At 43.7% G+C, this 24,430-nt stretch overlaps 1 long non-coding RNA gene across 1 annotated transcript in view; it reads right to left on the reverse strand.

The window, feature by feature from the left end:
- Window positions 1-24,430, reverse strand: part of LOC140204537 (uncharacterized) — a 213,271-nt gene that overhangs the window by 26,227 nt on the left and 162,614 nt on the right. The window contains exon 2 of the long non-coding RNA XR_011887664.1: window positions 9,975-10,065. This is a non-coding gene — a long non-coding RNA (uncharacterized lncRNA). The remainder of the gene's footprint in view (window positions 1-9,974; window positions 10,066-24,430) is intronic.

Here is a 24,430-nt window from a genome sequence, read left to right on the forward strand (position 1 = left end):
CTCGTGAATAAACTTGGTTGTTCAATCTACAGCGGTGTCCAAGTCACATCGATATTACATGGTGTCAGAAGAAATCGCGAAAAAAAAGGAAGAGAAGACACGTAAAAGATGTCACAGTTACAGCCACCGTCAAGTTTAACCTACAAGGTAATCTTGCTGAAAACTGGAAAATATGGATCCAGAAGTTTGAGCTGTTTAGCCAGCGGCCTAGCTGAAAAGATGGAGAAAGTGCAATGTGCTACGTTTCTGCATGTGGCAGGAGAGGAGGCAATAAAGGTTTGCAATACGTTTGTCTTCCAAGATGATGAGCAAGATAAAATTGAAGTGTTGAAGAAAAACTTTCAAGATTACTGCGAACCGAAAAAAAACCTACCATACATCCGACATGTTTTTCACGAGGGCTCAAGGACCAATAGAGACCATAGATGCCTATGTAACAGATTTGAAGGACAAGGCAAAAGACTGTGAGTTCGGACAACTGCATGACTCTTTAATACGTGACAGGGTTGTATGCGGCATACAAGATGATCAAGTGAGAGGCAGGCTATTGAGAGAGGTGGATCTTACATTATAAAAGACAATTGATGTTTGCCGTGCCAGCGAGATCACGTCAAGTCAGGTTAAAGTGCTCAATGAAGAGACTGAAGTGCACAAAATAAAAACTGTGAAAACTGACAAGAGCAGGACAAAGCCAGCTCCACAGGATCATCAAAAGGAAGTTAACTGCAACAGATGTGGTTATAAACGTGGATACAGAAAATGTCCAGCCTTACGTCAGACATGCAAGTTATGCCAGAAAAGAAATCACTTTGCAAAGATGTGCAAATCAAAGGAGCACGCAAGGAAAATGCATGCTGTGGAGCAGAATGAGGGCAACAGTGACATGTTCATTGGCACAGTTGAAGTGGAATAGGAGGTATGCATCAAGAATATTGACAATGCAGAGATGGAGGATGAAGATGATTAGACTCAAGATCTGATAACAGGAGGAATGTGATATTTAAGCTTGACACTGGGGCAAAGTGCAATGTAATGTCAGCAGAAACATTCAACTCACTGGACATCAGAGGAAGACTGAGAAAATCGACCTGCAAGCTTGTTGCCTATTTCAGCCGCAAGACGGTGCCACTGGGCAAAAAAGCACTCACCTGTGTGTACAAAGGTCAAAAATACAAGATCGAGTTTGAACTAATACAGTAACATGTTCCAGCAATACTGGGCAAAGCAGCATGCACAAAGCTAGGCCTGGTGAAGCGAATCTATGGTGTTGAAAAAGAAAATGACACTCTCGAAGACTTTGATGGCTTGTTTTCTGGATTAGGATGTTTACCAGGGAAACACCATATCCAGATTGATCCAACTATTGCACCAGTCGTGCATGTCCCGAAAAAGATTCCAGTAGCTCTCAGGGATCAAGTAGGGGAGGAGCTACACAGAATGGAACAGATGGGAGTCATAACAAGACAAATAGAACCAACCGACAGAGTGAATAGTATGGTGACAGTAATCACAGAAAAAAAAGACGAGGATTTGCATGGATGCACAAGATCTCAACCAAGCCATCAAAGCGGAGCACTATCCCGCTGCTCATGGTTGAAGAGGTTGTCTCCCGCATGCCTAATACAAAATGCTTTTCAGTATTAGACGCAAGTCAAGGTTTCTGGCAGATCAAGCTGGATGAAGAAAGTTCACTTTCAAGACACCCATAGGGAGATACCATTTCCTGCGTCTACCCTTTGGGATTTCCTCTGCATCAGAGGTATTCCAGAGATCCGTGGCACAGATGATTGAAGACCTGGACGGGGTGGTCAACATCATTGATGATTTGCTGATATGGGGTGATACAATTGAGGAACATGATCAGAGACTGAGGAAGCTCCTGGAGAGAGCACGTGAGTACAACCTAAAACTGAACAAAGGTAAATGTAAGATCAGAACTACAGAGATCAAATACATAGGTCATGTACTCAGCGCTGATGGGCTAAAACCAGATGATGAAAAGGTCAGAGCTGTGGTACAGCTACCACCACCCGAAGTCAAGCAAGAACTATTGAGGTTCATGGGCATGATACAGTATCTTGCCAAATTCGTTCCCAACTTATCAGAGGTCAGCGCTCCACTCTGGAAGGTACTAGAGAGCAACACTGAAGGGCATTGGAAATTCTAACGAAAAAAAAGTTTTGACACATTGCAGCAGTTGGTTACCAATGCACCAGTACTCAAGTTCTATGATGTCAATAAATCGGTGATGATGTCTGTGGATGCCAGTTTGGAGGGAATAGGAGCTGTTATACTGCAGGATGGGAGGCCTGTGGCGTATGGATCATGAGCACTTATGGACTGTCAACGCCGATATGCTCATATCGAGAAGGAATTACTCGCCATAGTTCATGGGTGTGAGAAGTTCCACCAATATGTATATGGTAAAGAAATCCAGGTTGAGAGTGATCACAAACCACTTGAGAGCATCTTCAAAAAGCCACTCCACCAAGCTCCTATGAGGCTGCAAAGGATGCTTCTCAGGCTACAGAGGTACACTCTCACAGTCACCTATAAGCCAGGAAAAGAACTGTACATCGCTGATGCTTCGAGCTGTGCTTACCTCAAAGAGCAATAGGAAGAGAGCTGGAGGTCAACTGGATTACACCTCAGCTACCCATCTCTGAGAAGTTGAACATGTTCAGGAAACCAACTGCAGATTATCCTGAAATGCAAATGCTAAGGGACATTACAATGAATGGATGGCCAACAGAAAGAAAAGATGTTCCAAAGGCAATGCAGAAATACTGGACATTTAAAGGGGAAATCAGCTATGCATTGTTGTAGCGTGGATGAAATCACTGGAGAGATAGAGTCACTGGTAGATACAAAGCAGCTTTATTCAACACAACAAGGTACAGCAGGCATCATACGGACGGAGACGCTTTCGGTAGAAAGGCCTGCTAGCTCAATGTGGGCTCGATATTTATATGCTAAACACAAAGGCAATCGCTACTTAAGAAGTTATGGATGATGCATGGATAATGCTTCCTTTTAAAGCTACATACAAAATATCACAACTCCTAACTTCATCCTTTCCTCCTGATGCCAACATGCCTGGGTTGGTATACACAGCCTTTAGGAATGCAATTAAATAGACAATACACTTATTTGGCATTTTACGTGCTAAAATAGAAGACAATTAATATTTATAAAATATAGATAATACTGTCTTTGAAACTACAGCATCTGGTCAAACTATGGCTCCAGAATCATCTAGTATTCACACCTTTTTAGGAAGCGCATTGTTGTGAACTCAGTCCACAGTACTTTGTTAAATAGAAGTCTGGTGGCCAAAGTCATTTAAGTGTAAACAAATCATCTATCCTAAAAAACTCACTCTAACAGTCCTTCCTCTTGGCCCTCCTGGACAAAAATTAAATTTGTATCAGGAAAGGCCAACCTAGGAGGATCTGCTCAAATAGGGCCGCAAAAACACCGTCTTGAAATTTAACCCCCCAATTTTATGTACCTCAATATTTATCCTAGCACTAACTAATCGCTACCTACCAAATGGTAAGCAGAGAGGTTGCTCCAAGACTTTAGGAAGTGCAGCTCCTTTGGTGTGCCTGTTGGCTCTTTCCCTGCAGCTGACTGCAGCTTAATCACATTCCTTTGTCTTCAGCCCTTCATCGTCTGGTCGCTGAAACTCTCCTTCTAGGAGCACCCACAGGCCTTCTCATCGATGTACAGGAAGGTTTTGGGGTGGCCTCTACGTAAATGTCTGCAAGGACCTCTCCCCGGTGGCACCCCTTTCTGAACTGTCCAGTGGATCACTGGCCCAACTGCTAAAAAGGGCCCAGCTCCTCAGACTGGGGGTGACTGCTTTCAGATGTCGTGTGCAGTCTGAAATGGCATCAAAGTGATGGAACTTGCCGTCTATGCTTTAACTCAAAAATCCCTCCCCATCTATTTCCCAAATAATTTTCTATACTATGCTATAAAATCAATCATCTACCTTCAGCAGCCAGCCTTCTTTACAGAGTGCGACCATCATCACTCTTTAGCAGGCTATTCATAGTTTTCCAACAGGCTCTCATGTCTTCTGCCATGTTCTCAGTGTTTTCTGCCTTCGCGTTTTCTCCGGGTATATTTTCATCAGCTGTGGTCTGGTCTGGCACGGCCGGCTGGTGTTCCTCTCTTAGGTTCTCTGTAATTACATGGTTACTGGGTACACTTGGTCCCTCGCTCTGTCTGTGGGAGCAACAGGAGGGTGAGTCATATGCTTTAATCTGGGTCCAGTGTTTCCACTGGCTGCCCTGCCGAGTCTATACACAGCCACACATATCATTGGTTAAAAGTACCGTCTGTGGTCCTATCCACCTGGGGGCAAACCCCGGCCTTTCTGGCAGCACCCTCACCACAACTTGGTCGCTGGGCTGTGGAAGGACTATCCCTTTTCCCTCTGGCTCTTTCTGATCAGCGATTCGCTGCTGTTGTTTCGCTCGGTCCTTGAACACTTTAAACTGGTTACAAAGATCTTTCAAATATTGGGTCATTCTATCACTGTAAGCCCCAGGCTCCCCGCAACCTGTAATTACCCCATAAGGGAGTCGCATTGCTCGCCCCATCAATAATTCGTAGAGGCTGAGACCCAAAGTGCGGTTCGGGGTTGCGCACAATCTTATCAGGATTCCTGGTAATACATCAACCCATGTCTTTCCTGTCTCAGCTATAGCTTTGGCTAAAGCATTCTTGATTGTTCGGTTCATCCTTTCTACCATCCCCGAACTCTGGGGGTGATAGGGTACGTGGAACCGCTGTCGAATTCCTAGCAGTCGACACATTTCCATCATCACTTTCCCCGTGAACTATGCTCCCTGATCTGAATCCACCTGAACTGGGGTTCCCCATCTTGGGAGGATTTCCTGAACTAGGATCCATGCAGCAGTGCGGGTGGTGCAGTCCCTTGTTGGGAAAGCATCCATCCACCGGGGAAAGTGATCCATAATTACTAGACAGTAGCTTTTCCCCCTGCTTTCTGGCAGGGGCCCTGTGAAGTCTATCTGGATGTTTTCCCAGGGTCCCCTCGGCTGAGGCTGATTTGCCAGCTGTAGCTTTCTGCCCTTACCAGGGTTATGCTGGGCACAAATGATACAACGGCGGCAGAATTTCTCAACATCCCTGGCCACCACCAGTCCTGCCCAAGCGTTGTGATCATACTCTGCCTTCCCTGATGCATCACCCCATGATATAACTTTAGTAGTATCGGTCTAATACAGGGTGGGGCCACCGTAACTCTTTCCTCCCCATATGTCCAGCACCCATCTGGTCCCTCCTTTGTTCCTTTTCTCCTTCATTTTTCCTTCTCTTCATCCTCTACCTCTTCATATAATTTTACTAAGCTGGCTCCTGTCATTTTCTCCTGCACACTTGCAATTTCAATTGCCTCTTGTTCCCCTGCTTCCTTACTTGCAGTAATGTCTGCTCTCGGAGGAACAGGGAAAATTTTATGTTCTGGAATGGCCGCAGTCTCTCTGAGTATCCCCTGGTGTTCTTGTTCCTTCGCTATACCCTGAACAGTGGTCAGTGTGTCAGTATGTAAAGGGTCCTGCTTAGGGGGTTTATTCAGACCCTCCTCTATTTTAACTGGGTCTATCTTTACTCGACCACAATCTTGCTTGTCTCTAGCCCACACTGCAGGGAACTGCTGACAAGGTAACCCATGGACCCCATCTGGGCTGCCGTCTCTGATGATCAGGGCGGCTGCAACTATACTAGGCAGGTCGTGTATTCTGTTGGTTGTATGCGTTCACTGCACCTGACTCGTCCATATTATTGCTCCCTTTCCCGAATCTATAACAGCTCCTGCTTCCCTTAGGATGTCTATTCCAAGACTCGTGCCCTCATTATTTGGATATACCCAGAAATACACTGGAAGCTGCACTCCCCCAATTTCTAGTATTTGCGACTCGCTTCTTTCTGCTTTTACTGTTTTCCCTCCTACACCCCTGATATAACTGGCCTGTCTGGTTGTTGGTAAGGGTAAATCTGTTATCGATACTGATGCCCCTGTGTCCACTAACATATTGCATTGCCGTCCCCCTAACAATACCGTTGTGTACGTCCGCGGGTCATCAGCGCTGGCAGTGGAGCCTGCTGCCACATCTTTTTCTGCCCTAAGAGGCACCGTTACTAGCTCTTTGATCTGATCCACAGTAGGACCGGTCGCTGATGAGGTGAGTGACTGGGTGTCTACCGTGACCTTCGCCTGGGTTTTCCCCTTCCCTTTTAGACACAGTCTGCAGCCATGTCCCGATAGGCCACAGCTGTAGCATATCAACTCCTTCACTGTCTTATACCTGGTCCGGCAGTCCTCTGCTAGGTGCCCTGGCTGCTGGCAAGCAAAACAAACTCTCCGGGACATCATAGCAGCTGCATCCACTATACCCACTTTACGATTTCTCTTACCTTTTCTTTGGTCTATCTCACTGGCCCACAAAACTATCGCAGAGTAGTTGGACCCCACTGTTATGCCTAAATTGAAAATGTCCTGGTGGGCTGAGTTCAGGCCTTCCTTCAGCATTTTTAGGAAGACTGGGTCATCCCTCCCTGGAATATCTAACCCCAAATACTCCGCGTACACTCGGTATTTACGTTCTGCATAATCCATGGCTGTCTCGTCAGCCCTCTGGGTCACTGCCATTATCATTCCCCAGCTACTCTGGCCTCCGCCAGTCGCTGCCTCACTTCCCCTTTAAAAGAGAGATATCTTTTTTCATTACTGGCACTCCGGGTAGTTGCCCATGTACCATCCCACACCCCCTGATCCATACTGTCCCACATATTCCTTGGGCAATTCACTTTCACTAACACATGTCTATCTTTAGGGTGCATCTGGTGAATTTCAACAATTTCCTCAAGCTTGCAACAGAATTCTGAATTCCCACAGGCAATTTTAAGTGAGGGCAACTTAGACAAGATGTTCTGTTTCTACCCGGGGGTGAAGGGCTTATGAATGGTCGTAATCAAGGTCAAGGGCTGGCTCGAATCATCAGGGTTCTCAACCTGACGTTGCCTGACCTCAGTAGGTGCCATTCTGGTAGATCTGTCTGGGTAAAACCCTTCCTGAGATATCCACACACTAATTTCCACACTAAGCAAAATATAAAAGGCAGGTAGCAGTCAAGCAGTACATACTTAAAACCGCAGAGTATGTATTCCACAATTTGCCACTTTTGAGTACCGGAACTCATGATGCTTGCTGTATTCCCTTGCATCACACTTGCAAATGCATACACTAAAATTCAGCTCCCCGAACGAGTATACACACCCCTACTCTGGCATCTTGAACCGTACCGTTGGTTACCACCTTTCGCAACTGGTGGTCCAAGTTAACATGCAAAGATTCCTCACTTACATAAACACTCGTGCACACACAAGCACACTACTTTTATATCTACCAATTCAGCTCTCCACATTCGTGATACTTCATAACCCGTGCACCACCGACAGAACAGATCCAAGTGTGAGTGTTATTTTAGAAAAATACTCACCAACTTTAGACTGCTAGGAACGCTGTCCACACGACGAGTCACGAAGCATCCCACTCCTGACACCAAATGTTGTAGTGTGGATGAAATCACCAGAGAGACAGTCACTGGTAGATACAAAGCAGCTTCTTTATTCGACACAACAAGGTACAGCAGGCTTCATACGGACGGAGACGCTTCGGTAGAGAGGTCTGCTAGCCCAATGTGGGCTCGATATTTATATGCAAAATACAAAGGCAATCGCTACTTAAAAAGTTATGGACAATGCATCGAAAATGCTTCCTTTTGAAGCTACATACAAACGTCACACCTTCTGACTTCATCCTTTCCTTCCAACGCCAACATGTCTGGGTTGGTATCCACAGCCTTTAGGAATGCAAGTTAAATCCACAATACATTTATTTGGTACTTTACGTGCTAACATAGAGGACAATTAATATTTATAAAGTATAGATAATACTGTCTTTGAAACTACAGCATCTGGTCAAACTATGGCGCCAGAAGCATCTGGTATTCACACCTTTTTAGGAAGTGCATTGTTGTGAACACAATCCACACTACTTTGTCAAATAGAAGTTTGGTGGCCAAAGTCATTTAAGTGTAAACAAATCATCTACCCAAAAAACTCACTCTAACATGCATCAGGACTAATGTTCAAAACGGCAAAACTCATCGTACCAAACCAAATGAGACAGGAAATGCTCAACAGAATTCATGAGTCACAACTGGGGATAGTGAAATGTAAAGAAAGAGCAAGGGACATTCTGTATTGGCCAGGCATGTCAACTCAGATAGAGGACATTGTGTCTCAGTGTGCTGTCTGTAATGAAAACAAAAACAGCAATCCAAGAGAGCCTCTGCTTCCCCACCCACTACCAGGAAGACCATGGGAGAAGATTGGCACAGATCTCTTTCACTACAATGGTGCAGAATATCTGCATTGTGTGGACTACTATTCAAAATATCCGCAGATCACCACATTAAGTGACACGTCAAGTCGAGGTGTCATTACCACAATGAAGTCGACATTCGCAAGACATGGTATTCCAGATATTGTCATTAGTGACAATGGTCCACAATGTGCCAGTGGCGAGTTCAGAGGGTTCTCGGAAAGCTGGGAATTTCAACATGTTACTTCCAGTCCAAAGCATGCTCAGTCTAATGGACAAGCAGAGAGAACTGTACAAACTGTCAAGAACATGCTCAAGAAGGCATATAGCAGCAACGGTGACCCTTACATTGCTCTGCTTGAATACCGCAACACCCGATTGAGGGTGTGGGGTTCTCTCCTGCGCAGCTGTTCAGATGTCGTCTGAAGTCCAAATTTCCAACATCCACAACTCTACTGACTCCTGAAGGTAATGCTCAAGTACATGACAAGCAAAAATACAAGCAAATAAAGCAAAAGAGCTACTAAGACAGACATACAAGACAGTTGCCAGATCTGCATACAGGTGAAAATGTCAGAATACAGAGTGGAGGCACTTGGCAACCAGCTGTGGTTGTGAACAGACATCAGCAACCAAGATCCTTCATAGTTCGCACGCCAGATGGAAGAGTCTACAGGAGGAATAGGACGCATCTGCTGAAGACAGGCGAGAGGGAGTTTCCATGCACAGATGCACAGGACATTTCCACATATACAGACATGGAATCAAACGACACCAAGAGTGATGCAGACCCCAAAGACACAGGGGTCACTCGAGAGACTGACACTGATGAAGGACAAGCACAGTCACAGTTGTATCACACACGGTCTGGGAGACAAGTCAATCTTCCAGCTAGATACAGAGACTAGACATACATGCAGTCTCACACAGTTTGAGGCAAAGTCACACATGTTATAAGTTCCAAGGTGTGAAATAAAAGGTTTATTAATCTATGTTAGTAAAAGAAAATACATTGCTGTTAGTATTGTAAGATACAATGCAGAATAGAAGGGTCTCGGCCCGAAACATCGACTGTACCTCTTCCTAGAGATGCTGCCTGGCCTGCTGCATTCACCAGCAACTTTTATGTGTGTTGCAAGAACTTAAGATTTTTCTTTAGTTTATGTCATGGTTGTTGCACTGTAGGAAGGGCATACTTAAGGCATTGTTTTGGTTATTCACAGTGTTGTAAAAAAAATCCTGAGAAGGGCGATGTAATGTATTGTGTGAATATTCGTAGCGTCAGAGTGCGTATGACGTCAGGACGGAAAGAAGTTAAAATGGAAGCCTGGTGAATAAACGTGCTTGTTCCATCTACCGCGGTGTCCGAGTCACATCAATACTACAAGTGGGCTCGAGCCTCAATCTCACACATTTGGCTGGGGCCAGAGATTACCTTCCTTAGACTTACATAGCTGACAGAACCAGAGAGTTTAATAAACTATGTGTTAGATCTTTTTTTACTGACACATTTGTCTTTAGTTAAAAACAAACGTAACATCATCATGCTGACCTCTCAGGTATTCTGTCTCTGACTTCTTGCAAAGGGTTCCTTGCAGCACTTCAATCCTTAACTGCAGCAGCTGTTTTCTCTCTCACCATTCCTATAAACCAAAAATCAAACCCTTAATAATTTCATTAATACAACTTTTCCTTCTCATTATACCACCTTGCATCCTGAATGCCGACTGTAGAGATGTTGAATGTACATTAACACAATAGCGTTGCTTTGGTGAATAATTTATTTAATTTTATCAGTAATCCTCATTAGCTCACAAATGCAATCAATAGCGAAGCTAAAACACTGCTCAAGCTACTTAGCGATGATTTGTTACATCAATGACATTGTTGTAGCATAGACCTGGACAAACAGTTTGTCTTTTAAATTGATACTTAAGGCCTTCCTTTCCTCACGGTCAGTTTTGGTTCTGACACTGCAACCCCACAGCATCTTAGAATAGGAATTTCAGTTAAATTTTTGATGTGTTTTGTTCCCCTCTGCCATTAGTTTACTAAACTGCCCATAAACTACCTTTGCTTTCTCTTTTTACTATTTATTTATTTTTTTAATTGTAACTTATAGTAATTTGATATGGCTGCACTATACTGTTGCCACAAAACATCAATTCATGTCAGTCACAATAAACCTGATTCTGATTCTGAGTAATGCATTCTTACTGCAAATATCTGACCTATAGGCTTCAATAGGTACATTTATTGTCAGAGAAATGTATACAGTATACATACTGAAATTCTTTTTCTTCGTAAACATCTAGGAAAACAAAGGAGTGCCCCAAAGAATGAATGACAGTTAAAACGTTAGAACACCAAAGCCCCCCCACCAGCAAAAAAGCATTAGCACCCTCCACCAGGAAACTCAAGTGTGCAGCAAGCATCAATAAAGGCACAGACTAGCAGTACCCCAAAAACTTCAGATAATTCCACATACCACAGGCTCTCTCTCTCTCCCTAATAAGGGAAAAAGAGACGTCCCCATTTCACAGTGCGAGTGGAGACATAACAAACAACTCACTGATTTACATTTTTAAAAACCTGTTGCTGCATTGCTTTTTCTGAACTCTGCACCCAGAGAGTTGGTACCAGAAAGGTGCAGCTCTCTGGACACACAACTCCCAGAAGCTAGTGATGTTCCGTGTTCTCCTGTGACGCTTCGGTCAGGGGCACCAGCCTAGAATCAGCACATTTCCAGAGCCATAAAAATCCAGAACCCTGAAGGCGCACTTGCCTTCCAGGCTTCATCCTTGGGATATCAAAAAGCTGCCGGTCGTGAGGCCTTGACAGCAGGTCCCATTCCCACTAAAAACTGAAGTCAGAGTGTAACTCCAGGCCAGGGTTTTCAAAAGAACCTTGAAAAGGGGAAAAAAGATATCAAAGATAGAAATAGAGCTGTTTCCGAAGATGCAAACAAAAGAATTACCGTTTAGCACCATCTTGACTTTGCTCCACCTCCAGAAGTCCCACAGATGTGTGTTCAGCTCAGTTACATTAGTAGGGATAGAATCACTTGAAGGGTTTTTATTTCTTGGTTTGGGGGTAGACCTTTTGCTTTCACCTCAGTACAGTAAGTGAGTTCATTTTCTGTTTGCACATAAGTCACTTTCTGACTTGTAAGAAGCATGAGAGAGGAGCTTGCCCAGGTTGACAGGAGGGGTTACTGGTAGGGATGACAGCAGAATAGAGATGGCTGAAGTTTCTGGGAATAGTTCACAAGGTCCAGGATAGATAAGTCCCACAGAAGTAGTAGTTCTCAAATGGCAGGGGTAGGCAACCGTGGCTGACAAGGGGAGTTAAGGATTGCAAAAAAAAAAGCCAGAGAAAGGGCATATAAGGCAGCAAATGTGAGTGGGAAATTGGATGATCGGGAGGCTTTTAAAATCCTGCAAAAGACAACTAAAAAGATATAAGGGAAAGGATGAAATATGAGGGCAAACTAGCCAGTAATATAAAGGAGGATACTAAAAGTTATTTTCAGCTGTATAAAGAATAAAAGGGAAGTAAGTGAGAGTTGATATTGGACCATTGGAAATTGACTCCAATGAGATAGTAATGGGGGTCAAAGAAATGGCAGATGAACTTAAGAAGTATTTTGCTTCATTCTTAATACTGTAAGGCACTAGCTGTATGCCAGAGTGTCAGAGAGCAGGAATGAGAGCCATTGCTATTACAAAGGAAAAAGTGCCAAGCAAACTGAAAGATCTTAAGGTGAATGTCATTTGTACCAGATGGACTATATCTCAGAATCCTGAAAGAGGTTGCTGAAGAGATAACAGATGCATTGGACATGATCTTTTACTTAAATATTGCAAATGTCACTCCTCTCTTTAAGAAGGGAGGAAGACCAAAGAGAGGAAATTATAGGCCAGTTAACCTAACCTCAGTGTTTGGGAGAGTATTGGAGTCTATTATTAAGGACAAGGTTTCCGGATACTCGTAGACTATTAATGAAATCTGCATGGTTCCTGTAAAGAGAAATATTGCCTGACAGATCTCTTAGAGTTCTTCGAGGAAGGAAAAGGCAGGGTGGACAAAGGAGAGGCAGTGAATGTCATTTACTTAGATTTTCAGAAGGCATTTGATAAGGTGCCTTACATGAGGCTGCTTAACAAAATAAAATCCTATGGTGTTGCAGGAAATGGACAGAGGAATGGCTAACAGGTAGGAGGCAGTGAGAGGGAATAAAGGAGACTTTTTCTGGTTGACTGCCAGTGACTAGTGGTGTTCCCCAGGGGTCAGTATTGAGACTGTTACTTTTCACATTGTTTGTCAATGATTTAGAAAGTGGATTGATGGCTTTGTGGCAAAGTTTGTAGATGATATGAAAATAGGTGGAGGGGTAGGTAGTGCTGAGAAAGCAATGCAGTTGCAGCAGGACTTAGGCAAATTGGAAGAATGGGCAAAAAAGTGGCAGATGGAACATAGTGTTGAAAAATATATGATAATGCAGTTTGGGAAAAGGAGCAGTATTGCAATCTATTATCTAAATGGAGAGAAAATTCAAACATCAGAAGTGCAAAGGGACTTAGAAGTCCTCGTGCAAGACTCCCAAAAGGTTAATTCACAGATTCAATCTGTGGTAAAGAAGCGAAATGCAATGTTGGCATTTATTTCAAGGGGAATAGAATATAAAAGCAAGGAGATAGTGCTGAAGCTTTACAAGACACTAGTCAGGCCACACTTGGAGTATTGTCAACAGTTTTGGGCCCCTTATCTCAGAAAGGGGTCATTGTCATTTGACAGAGTCCAGAGGAGGTTGACAAGCATGATTCAGGGAATGAAGGGGTTAATGTATGAGGAGTGTTTGGCTGCTTTGGGTCTGTACTCACTGGAATTTAGAAGTATGCAAGGGGATCTCATTGAAACTTCCTGAATGTTGAAAGGACTAGATAAGGTGGATGTGGAGAGGGTGTTTCCTATGGTGAGGGTATCCAGATCTAGAGGGCACAGCCTCAAAATTAAAGGGTGACCTTTTAGAACAGAAGTACGGAGGATTTTTTTTTAGCCAAAGAGTGGTGGATATGTGGAATGCTCTGCCACCAGCTGCGGTGGAGTCCAAGTCCATGAATATATTCAAAGCAGAAGTCAATAGATTCCTGATTGGTCGGGGGATCAAGGGATATGGTGAGAAAGCTAGAGTTCTGAAAGAGGTAGCGTTAAAGATTGTGGCGGCATTAGAAATGATCTTTCAAGAATCATTGGACTCTGGCATGGTGCCAGAGGAATGGAAAATTGCAAATGTTATTCTACTCTTTAAGAAAGGAGGAAGGCAGCAGAAAGGAAATTATAGACCAGTTAGCCTGCCCACAGTGGTTGGGAAGATGTTAGAGTCAATTGTTAAGGATGAGGTGATGGAGTTCTTGGTGACACAGGATAAGATAGTACAAAGTCAGCATGGTTTCCTTCAGGGAAAATCCTGCCTGATGAACCTGTTGGAATTCTTTGAAGAGATGACAAGTAGGATAGATAAAGGGGATGTAGTGGATGTTGTGTATTTGGACTTTCAGAAGCCCTTTGACAAGATGCCACACATGAGGCTGCTTACCACGTTAAGTGCCCATGGTATCAGAGTCGATGGGCCGAATGGCCGGCTTCTGCTCCTTTGTCTTATGGTCTTATGGTATTACAGGAAAGTTACTACCATGGTTAGATCATTGGCTGATAGGTAGGAGCCAGCGAATAGGAATAAAAGGATCCTTTTCTGGTTGGCTGCCAGTGACTAGTGGTGTTCTGCAGGGGTCGGTGTTGGGACCATTTCTTTTTATGCTGTATATCAGTGATTAAGATGATGGAATAGATGGCTTCATTGCTAAGTTTGCAGATAATACAAAGATTAGTGGAGGGGCAGGTAGTGTTGAGGAAAGAGCTAGGATGCAGAAGGATTTAGACAGATTAGGAGAATGGGCAAGAAAGTGGCAAATGAAATACAATGTTGGAAAATGCACGGTCATGCACTTTGGTAGTAGAAATAAATGTGCAGACAATTTTTTTAATGGGGTGAAAATCCAGGAATCTGAGATACAAAGGGACTTGAGAGTCCTTGTGTAGAACACCCTGAAAGTTAACTTGCAGGTTGAGTCAATGGTGAGGAAGGCAAATGCCATGTTAATATTCATTTCAAGAGGTCTAGCATACAAGAGCAAGGATGTGATGCTGAGGCTTTATAAGGCACTAGTGAGCAATGTTCCCTCTAATTTTTAGTAGTCATTGTGCACAAAAATCTTATGTTGTGCAATTTTTTTTCCTGTGACAGAAGTATGTGCACACTGAATGCACACATGGGAAAGATTATGTAGGTTTACAAAATATTTGACATAAAACTGCACAGCATAGCAACAAAATAACATACATATTTAAGTCACACACAAAAAATGCTGGTGAACACAGCAGGCCAGGCAGCATCTATAGGAAGAGGTACAGTCGACGTTTCGGGCCGAGACCCTTCATCAGGACAAACTGAAAGAAGAGATAGTAAGAGATTTGAAGGTAGGAGGGGGAGATCTGAAATGATAGAAGAAGACAGGAGGGGAAGGGATGGAGCTAAGAGCTGGAAAGTTGATTGGCAAAAGGGATACGAGGCTAGAGAAGGGAGAGGATCATGGGACGGGAAGCCTAGGGAGAAAGAAAGGGGGAGGGGAGAAGCCCAGAGGGTGAGCAAGAAGTTATAGTGAGAGGGACAGAGGGAGAAAAAAGAGAGGAAAAAAAGGGGAAAGAAAAAAAAAAGCATAATAATAAATAAATAAATAAGGGATGGGGTACGAAAGGAGGAGGAGCATTAATAGAAGTTAGAGAAGTCAATGTTCATGGCATCAGGTTGGAGATAGTTAATTTTTATTATATTTAAGTCACTTAGTTATTTTTTCTCTCTCCTGTCTTTGGCATTTACCCATTCTTCGTAAACTCTATCTTGACTAATAGAACTTCCATCCCATTGATAGCTTTTGATTCTCATTAACATATCCAAATGACATTCACCTAAACGGTTTCTCAGCTTGTTTTTGAGTTGATTCATTAGGCTAAAACCTCGCTCACAGTCTGCACTAGACGCAAGAAAGGTTCCCCCAATGTCCATCAACTGTGCAAGGTTGCAAAACTGTTCATTTTGAAGTACAAATACCACCATTTGAGCAAAGTTTGAAATCGGTTTAGATTTAATTTTTTCTTGCACAGAAAATTTGAAATCACTAAACTGTCTAACTATTACAATAATTTCTGCTAGAAAATCGTGATATTTTAGACTTAAGGCATTAACTTGTTCATTCTCAAATGTGAAGTCACAATCTGCAATTGCGGAGAAATCAAAAGCTGACCATTCTTGTACCTCAACTTTGATCTCTGGGTTTGATCATTTTCGCTCTCACTCATCTGCACTCAACCGTAACATGTGTAGCACTCCTGTAACGGGTAATGACGGGTCTCTTGTCTGAGCTTTTGTACACCGTCTAAATGCGATTTACTTGCCAAATGACGCTTCAAAAGGTCGAGTTTCCAAATATCATCCCACTTCTTTCCACTAGCAAATTCTCCAGCAACTTTCGCATCACGAAAATACAAAGAGATAACTCCAGTTTCCGAATCATACATAAATATTTCTCTTAGCTGAATGTTCATGACCTCATGAGCTTTCAGTGTAACAGTTTCTACTATTTTGTTAAGCCATTTAATGTTAAACACATTTGCTGTTCCTTTGCACTTTACACCCTTCGCTTCTTTTGAATTCGACATAGTGAATCAATATTTTTTCCAATAAAAACATAGTAAGCTAACCACAGAATTTGAAACAGATCTTTGTAAACTTTACGATATGAACGCTGTCTGCCAAACATGGCTGCCGCTGTGATGCAGCTGTACAAACCGGAACAGGATAGGTGAGGTGACATAAGTTAGTGACGTGCATTGTGGTATTTGAAAAACTGACTAACTAGTTAACAGAAACAGTTAGGTAAACGATTATTTTCAATAAGTATAATTATTACCGACTACATTATTTTAGGTAACTAACCTTTTGTGCGCACATTAATTTCCTTTGTTCGCTGGTTGAAAAACGTGTGCGCGTGCACACTTGCACAGCTTAGAGGGAACTATGCTGCTGAGGCCTCACTTTGAGTACTGTGAACAGTTTTGGGCCACTCATCTTAGGAAAGATGTGCTGGCATTGGAGAGAGTCCTGAGGAGGTTCACAAGGATGATTCCAGGAATGAAGGGATTATCATATGAGGAATGTTGATGGCTCTGGGTCTGTACTCACCAGAATTCAGAAGGATGGGTGTGATTTCATTGAAACCTTTTAAATGTTGAAAGGTCTAGACAGAGTAGATGTGGAAAGGATATTTCCCATGGTGGGAGAGTCTAGGACAAAAGGGCACAGCCTCAGGATAGAGGGGCACCCTTTCAAAACAGAGATGTGGAGAAATTTCTTTAGCCAAAGGGTGGTGAATTTGTTGCCACAGGAAGCTGTGGAGGCCAGGTCATTAGGTGTATTTAAGGTAGAGATTGATAGGTTCTTGATTGGACAGGGCACCAAAGGTTATGGGGAGAAGGCTGGGAACTGAGGTTGAGGAGGAGATAGATAAAAGGATTAGCCATGATTGAATGGTGGACCAGACTTGATGGACCAGATGGCCTAATTCTGCTCCTATGTCTTTTGGTCCTATGTTCTAAAGCAGGTGTATGGGGTTGAATGTGATCCAGGATCCAACGTGATGAATTGGCAGTGTGGACTCAACAGGCTGAATGGATTAATTCTGCTCCTATGTCTTATCACCTATGGTCTAAGTCGGCCTTTTCAGTCTGCTCAACACTTCTTCTAGTTTCTGGATTGGTGTGCTACAATGAAGGTTCTCATACAGAAATAACATCCAGTGACCCTGAGAATGGCTTGCAGCAACTCAGACCCCGAGGTACTCTGGATGAAAGTACATGTATACAAAATTCCAGAAACCAGTTGGATGTATGTGACTAAGCCCTGGTATGTGTTGACAGTCAAAGCCACATCCAAATAAACAATCTGTTGCCCTATTTAAACTACTCATGTTCATCCTCAAGCCATAACAACCCACCTGTCCTTTGATCACATACAAGATGAGTTCTTAACATAGCTGCAGATGCTTCCTTTGACATAAACAGTCACTCACACTGCAGCCCTGACATACACTCTCACACGCTACCTCCCACTGCCCACTCCCCCCACACACACACATATACATGCACACGTTCACATTCTCACACTCTACAAAAGCTGGCACACCCACACACAATTGCAGCCACATAGAAATAAAGTTCAAAATAAGTTTATTATCAAAGTATGAATATGTAATATACTACCTTGAGATTAATTTTCTCGCAGGCATTCACAGTAGAACAAAGAAGTACAATAGAATCAATGGAACACTGCACACAAAGTCTAACAACCCATGTATAAATGAAACAAAATGCAAATACAATAATAATAATAAATAACTAAGTAAATAAATAACACTGAGAACACGAGTTGCGTGGTCCATAGTTCAGTGATAAGGTGAATGAAGATATTCGTGCTGGTTCAGGAGCCTGATGGTTGAAGGGTAATAACTGTTCTTGAACCTGGTGTTGTGTGGGATCTGAGGCTCCTTTCCAATGACAGTGGCAAGAAGAGAGCCTGGCTTGAATGGTGGGGGTACAGGCTGGATGCTGTGTTTTGGTGGCTTTGTTCCATGTAGATGTGTTCATTGGTGGAAGGGCTCGTCCTGTGATGGACTGGGCTGTTTCTGCTAATTTTTGTAGGCTTTTCCATTCTTGAACACGGGTGTTTTCATACCAGGCCATGATGCAACCAGTCAGGATACTCTCCACTGCGCATTTATATACTTTTATCAAAGGTTAAGATGACATGCTGAATCTGCACAAACTCCTAGGAAAGTCAAAGAGCTGCTATGCCTTTTTGAAATAACACTTACACACCGGTCCCAGTACAAATCCTCTGAAATTATAACGCCAAGGAATTTAAACTTACTGATGCTCTTCATCTCCAATCCCCCTAATGAGGACTGGCTCATAGACCTTCATTTTCCTCTTTCTGTTGTCAATAATCAGCTGTTTGCTTTTGCTGATATTGCGTGAGAGGCTGTAGTGGTACCATTCAACTAGATTTTCAATCTCCCTCCTAAATGCTGATTCATCATCACTTTTGGTTCAGCCAACAATGGTGTTGTTTTAAGGGTAATATAATGGATGGAAATGTGTATAAGTTGAGTTGAGTTGGGGGTTCACTTTAAGAGGCTGGTCTGACAAAATGACATAATTACATGAAGTACTTTTACCACGCTTTGTGTTTAGTGTTCAATAAATGAGTTTTTTTTTAACATAAAATGCCTTGCGCCCTTTGATTTGCAAAAATGTACATTGGTGACTGTGATGCTCTAGGATGGTTCTAGAGCTATTGAACATGTGGTTGGACAACCCACAGTATGAAATGTGTTATCAAGCTACCTTTTAATCAGGACAACAATTAAGATTTTAAAGGCAGAGTTACTCACAATTTATGAAAACGCATTGATCAGCAATTGGCGTTTGGGATTGATTAGTAAGAGTAAATTAAAGGAAGGCAGTGGCAAGCACAATGGCCGTCGTTGAAGTGAATATCTTGAAGCTTTTTGAGATTTCAGTCAGTGAAAGTAAAGGGAAAAAAATCTCAAGATTAATTGTTCTTCTTTATTTAAAACAGTTATGGATGAGCATGTCTTCATTATATCATTCAGGGCTTTCTACAATCAGTAGCCCTGGATGAACAATGAAATCTGGAGCCTGCTGAGAGCCAGGTCAGAGAGATCCAAGTCTGCAGGTCAGGAATGCTACAAGAAGTGCAGGTATGATCTCCAGAAAACCATCTTTTGCGTGAAGTCGAGATTCTGGACTAGACTGGAATCAACGAGGGATGCTTGACAGCTGTGGTAGGGTTTGAATGCCATAACCTCCTACAAAGTTAAATTTTGCAACATAGGGAAAAGCAGGGCTTCTCTTCTAGATGAGCTCAATGCCGTCTATGCTCACTTTGATCATCAGAACAGAGCGGAACCATTGTGTACCCCACGTCTCCAGATGATCATTTGGTCTCAGTATTTGAAGATGACATGTGAATTGCCTTGAAGAGAGTGAATCCAAGGGAAACATCCATCTGGACAGATTACCTAGCCAACTGGTGTATTCACAAATATCTTCAACCTCTCACTCTGGTAGTGCGTGGTACCTGCACTGAAGCAGGCTTCAGTCATACCAGTGCCCTAGAAAAGCATGGTAACCTGTCTAAATGACTATTGCCCATTGGCACTTACATCCACACTGATGAAGTGTTTTAAGACACTGGTGTTGAAGCATATCAGCTCCTATCATAATGGCGAATTGGATCCACTCCAATTCACCTACCAAAGCAATAGGTCTACAGTAGATGTTATCTTGTTGGCTCTTAACACAACCCTGGAACATCTAGAGAGCAAAGATGCATAAATCAGGATGGTCTTTATCGATTACAGCTCGGCATTTAACGCCATCATCCCCTCAAAACTAATCAGTAAACTCCAGGACCTGGGCCTCAGTAACCCCTTGTGCAAATGGATTCCGGATTTCCTCACTTGTAGACCCCAGTCAGTTCAGATTCACGAAAACATCTCCTCTACAATCTCAATTAGCACATGAGTACCACAGGGATATGTACTTAGCCCCCAGCTCCACTCCCTTTACACCTATGACTGTGTGGCTAAGTACAGCTCCAACACCATATACAAGTTTGCTGATGACACCACTGTAGTGGGCTGTATCAAAGGGGTGATAATTCAGCATACAGAAGGGAGATTAAAAACTTGGCTGAGTGGTGTAATAAAACCTCTCACTCAATGTCAATAAGTCCAAAGAACTGATTGTAGGCTTCAGGAAGGGGAAAGCAGATATCCATGAGCCAGTAATCATTGGGGGATCAGAGGTGGAGAGGGTCAGTAACTTTAAATTTCTGGTTGGCAATATCTCAGAGGTCCTGTCCTGGATCCATTATATAAATATAATTGTGAAGAAAGCATAACAGTGCCTCTGCTTTCTCAGGAGATCCAGCATGTCATCGAAAACCTTGGCAAACTTCTATTGATATGTGGTAGAAAATTTGCTGACTGGCTGCATTATGGCCTAATATGGGAACAACAATGCCTTTGAGTTGATTTGGCCTAATACATCACAGGAAAAACCTTTCCAACCATTGAGCACATCTACATGAAACAATGTTGTAGAAAAGCATCATCCATCTTCAAAGATCCTCACCACCCAGGTCATGCTCTTTTCTTGCTGCGTCCATTGGGTAGAAGGTACTTACACAGTTGTTTACCGTTTACAGTTACTGTTCTATAGACTTGCTAAGTTTTCCCACAGAAAAGTAATCCCAGGGTTGTGTGTGAACTTTATCCTTTCCTTCTTTCTATCTACTCAGTAGAGATGCCAGGCAGGATAGTTGAATGCTCCTCTTGTGGGATGTGGGAAGGCAGGAGATACCCAGTATCCTTGATCACAAGTGCGAGAAGTGAATCCAGCTGCAGCTTCTAACAATCTGCGTTAAGGAGTTGGAACTGGAACTGGATGTATTCTGGATCACTCGGGAGTCTGAGGGGGTGATAGATAGGGCATATAGAACAGTGACATAAAACATATAAAACACCCAAGGTGCAAGACACAGGAAAGTGGGTAACAGTCAGGAAAGGGAAAGGGGTTAAGGAGCCAGTGCAGATTATCCTGTGGCCATCCCCCTCAACAACAGGTCTATCACTTTGGATGCTGTGGCGGGGAGGAGTGGTTTGACCTATCAGAGGAAAGTCATCGTGGTCAGAACTCTGGCATTAAGTCTGCCTCTGTGACTGAAATAGAGGGGGAGAGGAGGCATGCTGTGGTGATAGGGGTTCATTTATTAAGGGAATGGACAGGCGGTTCTGTGGGCAAGAATGGGATTCCCGGATGGTATGTTGCCTTATGAGTGCCAGGGTCTGGGATATCTCGGATCGAGTCCTCAGCATTCTTAATTGGGAATGTGAACAGCCAGAAATCGTGGTCCATGTAGGTACCAATGACATGGGTAGGACGAGTGACAAGGTACTGCATAGGGAGTTCAGGGAGTTAGGTGCTAAGTTAAAGGGTAGCATGTCCAGGGTTGTGGCCTCAGGACTGCTAACCATGCCACATGCTAGTGAGGCCAGAACGAGGAAGATTATACAGTTTAGTGTGTGGCTAAGGCGATCCTGTGTGCCAAAGGTCTATTAGTCGATCTAAACATCCGTCAGCTTGTCGATGACACGGACTTTCATTTGTTACTCTGCTCCCCCAGTAAGCCCCCAGAATGACTCTGTCAAGCGCATGCACAACCACATTGAGTTCACTCAACCACTGGGTGAATTCCCAATTATCACCCACATTCTACACTAGAGTCACAAAACGTGGGCTTGAGCAGCACATTTCCACAGCTGGGTCGCCAGTCCATGCTCGCGTGCATAGACTGAACTCTGAAAAGCTCCCCCTCGTACCCCATCCATTATTTATTTTTATACACACATTCTTTTTCTCTCTCTCCTTTTTCTCCCTCTGTCCCTCTGACTATACCCCTTGCCCATCCTCTGGGTTTTCCCCCCCTCCCCCTTTTCCTTCTCCCTGGGCCTCCTGTCCCATGATCCTCTCGTATCCCCTTTGCCAATTACCTGTCCAGCTCTTGGCTCCATCCCTCCCCCTCCTATCATTTTGGATCTCCTCCTCACCCTCCCACTTTCAAATCTCTTACTAGCTCTTCCTTCAGTTAGTCCTGACGAAGGGTCTCGGCCTGAAACGTCGACTGTACCTCTTCCTAGAGATGCTGCCTGGCCTGCTGCGTTCACCAGCAACTTTGATGTGTGTTGCTCTGAAAAGCTGGCAACCGCAAAGGCTCAGGTTGCCAACATGGAAAGACTTGGCATTGTATGCCGGCTGAATAGCCCCTGAGTTTCACCCATCCATATGGTCCTTAAGTTGGCACCCATGTGGCAACTACCAATGCCTTAGTGAGGTCACCACCCCCGACTGTTACCTGGTCCTACACATCCAAGACTCTTTGGCATGTTTAGCCTGAAAGTTAATTTTTTTCAAAGTCGATTTAGTTAGGGGCTGCCATCAGGTACCTATATGCTCAGAGGACATTCCCAAAATGACTGTGATAACCCTGTGTGACCACTTTGAGTTTCTGTGCATGCCATTTAGCTGAAAAATGCAGCATAGGCTTTCCACGGTTGATGGACTCTGTATTAAAAAACTTGGATTCTCTTTTTGCTTACCTGGATGACACACTTGTCACCAGTGTGTCCAAATCTAAACATATATTTAATCTCCGTTCACCTTTCGAGCACTTAAGCCAACACGGGTTGATTATTAATCCTGCTAAATGCTAGTTTGGGCTGTCAACCATTGACTTTCTTAGCCATTGCATCTCCACAGAAGGTGTAAAACCCCTCCATCAAAGGTAGCCATTATTATGGATATCTCACCACCTTGCACTACTGAAAAACTACAGGTGAACTTCTATTACTGCTCCATTCCGGGAGCTGCTGAACTTTTGCTTCCCCTGTATCATGCGCTTCAAGGCAATAGCCCTAATCACATGTTAGACTGGTCAGCAGAGATGACCAGGGCATTTGATGATACCAAATGAGCTCTTTCCAACGTGACTCTACTGGCACACCTACCTCCCAATGCACCTATAGCCGTTATTACTGACGCTTCAGAATTTTCTGTGGGTGCTGTGCATGAACAGTTGATCAGGAGCACGTGGCAGCCGCTCACCTTCAGCTGGCAGCTCCATCCCGCCAAAAGGATGTTTGACCATAGACTTCTTGGTCTCTATCTGGCTGTCTACCATTTTTTGTTTTCTTCTAGAGGGTCGCCATTTCACAGTGTTCACTGACCACAATCCCCTCGTGCACGTAATGGGTGAAGTATCAGACCCTTGGTCTGCACAGCAGCAACGCCAAATGGCCTACTTATCAGAGTTCACTACTGATATAGAGCATATCAGGGGGAAAATAATGCCCTGGCTGATTGCCTCTCACAGCCAGCTGTTGAGTCCATACACACAGGAGTTGACTATGCTGGTGTGGCACCCGACCAAGTTACTGACCCAGAGGTCCAGGCTTATCGAACAGCAGTCACGGGCCTGTGATTGGCCGACGTCACAGTGAATGTAAGTGCTATTGGATGATAGTTATTGAGGCAGGTTACCATATTCGCTCGGGAACCGGCGTGATTGAAGTCTGTTTGAAGCCGCTGGGTACCTCAGACTGCCAAAGAGAGAGTTTAAAGTTTGTCAGTAAATGCTCAAGCCAGTTGAACAGCACAGGCCTTCAGCACTCAGCCAGCTGCGCCATCTGGACCAGCTGCTTCAGGGGTTCATCCTCCGGAAGGATGCCTTCACAAGGTTGTCAGGGGCTGCGGGAGTTTGTGAAGGTGCCTCCATGTTCTGTCGGTCACAGTGCGCATAAAACGCTTTGAACTCATGCGTGGTTTTGCTTTGTAGGAAACGATAGCATTCAAGCCCTACCACAGCTGTCAAACGTCCTTCCGTGGTTCCGAGTTGATTCAGAATTGCTGCTTTGCATGTGAGATGGCTGGACCCCTTGTAATTTCCTCGGTCACTGGACCTGAACGCCACTGATCCAGCCTTCAGCAGATTGTGGATCTCAGGGAATACTCTGAATGATTTTGTGTGAACCCACTCATCCACAAGTGTCTTTATAAGGTTTTTGATAACCATCATTTGCTACCCTGAGGAAAATCAGGGTGGATAAATCCCCAGGGCCTGATAACTTTTCCCTTGGACCCAAAGGGAGGGAAGTGCAGAAATTACTGGGATGTTGCAGAGATCGTTAAATCATCCTTAGTGACATGGGAGGCACCAAAGGATTGGAGGATAGCCAGGTTTGTTCCGCT

This window comes from Mobula birostris, chromosome 10 (assembly GCF_030028105.1).
Source record: "Mobula birostris isolate sMobBir1 chromosome 10, sMobBir1.hap1, whole genome shotgun sequence".
Taxonomy (NCBI): domain Eukaryota; kingdom Metazoa; phylum Chordata; class Chondrichthyes; order Myliobatiformes; family Myliobatidae; genus Mobula; species Mobula birostris.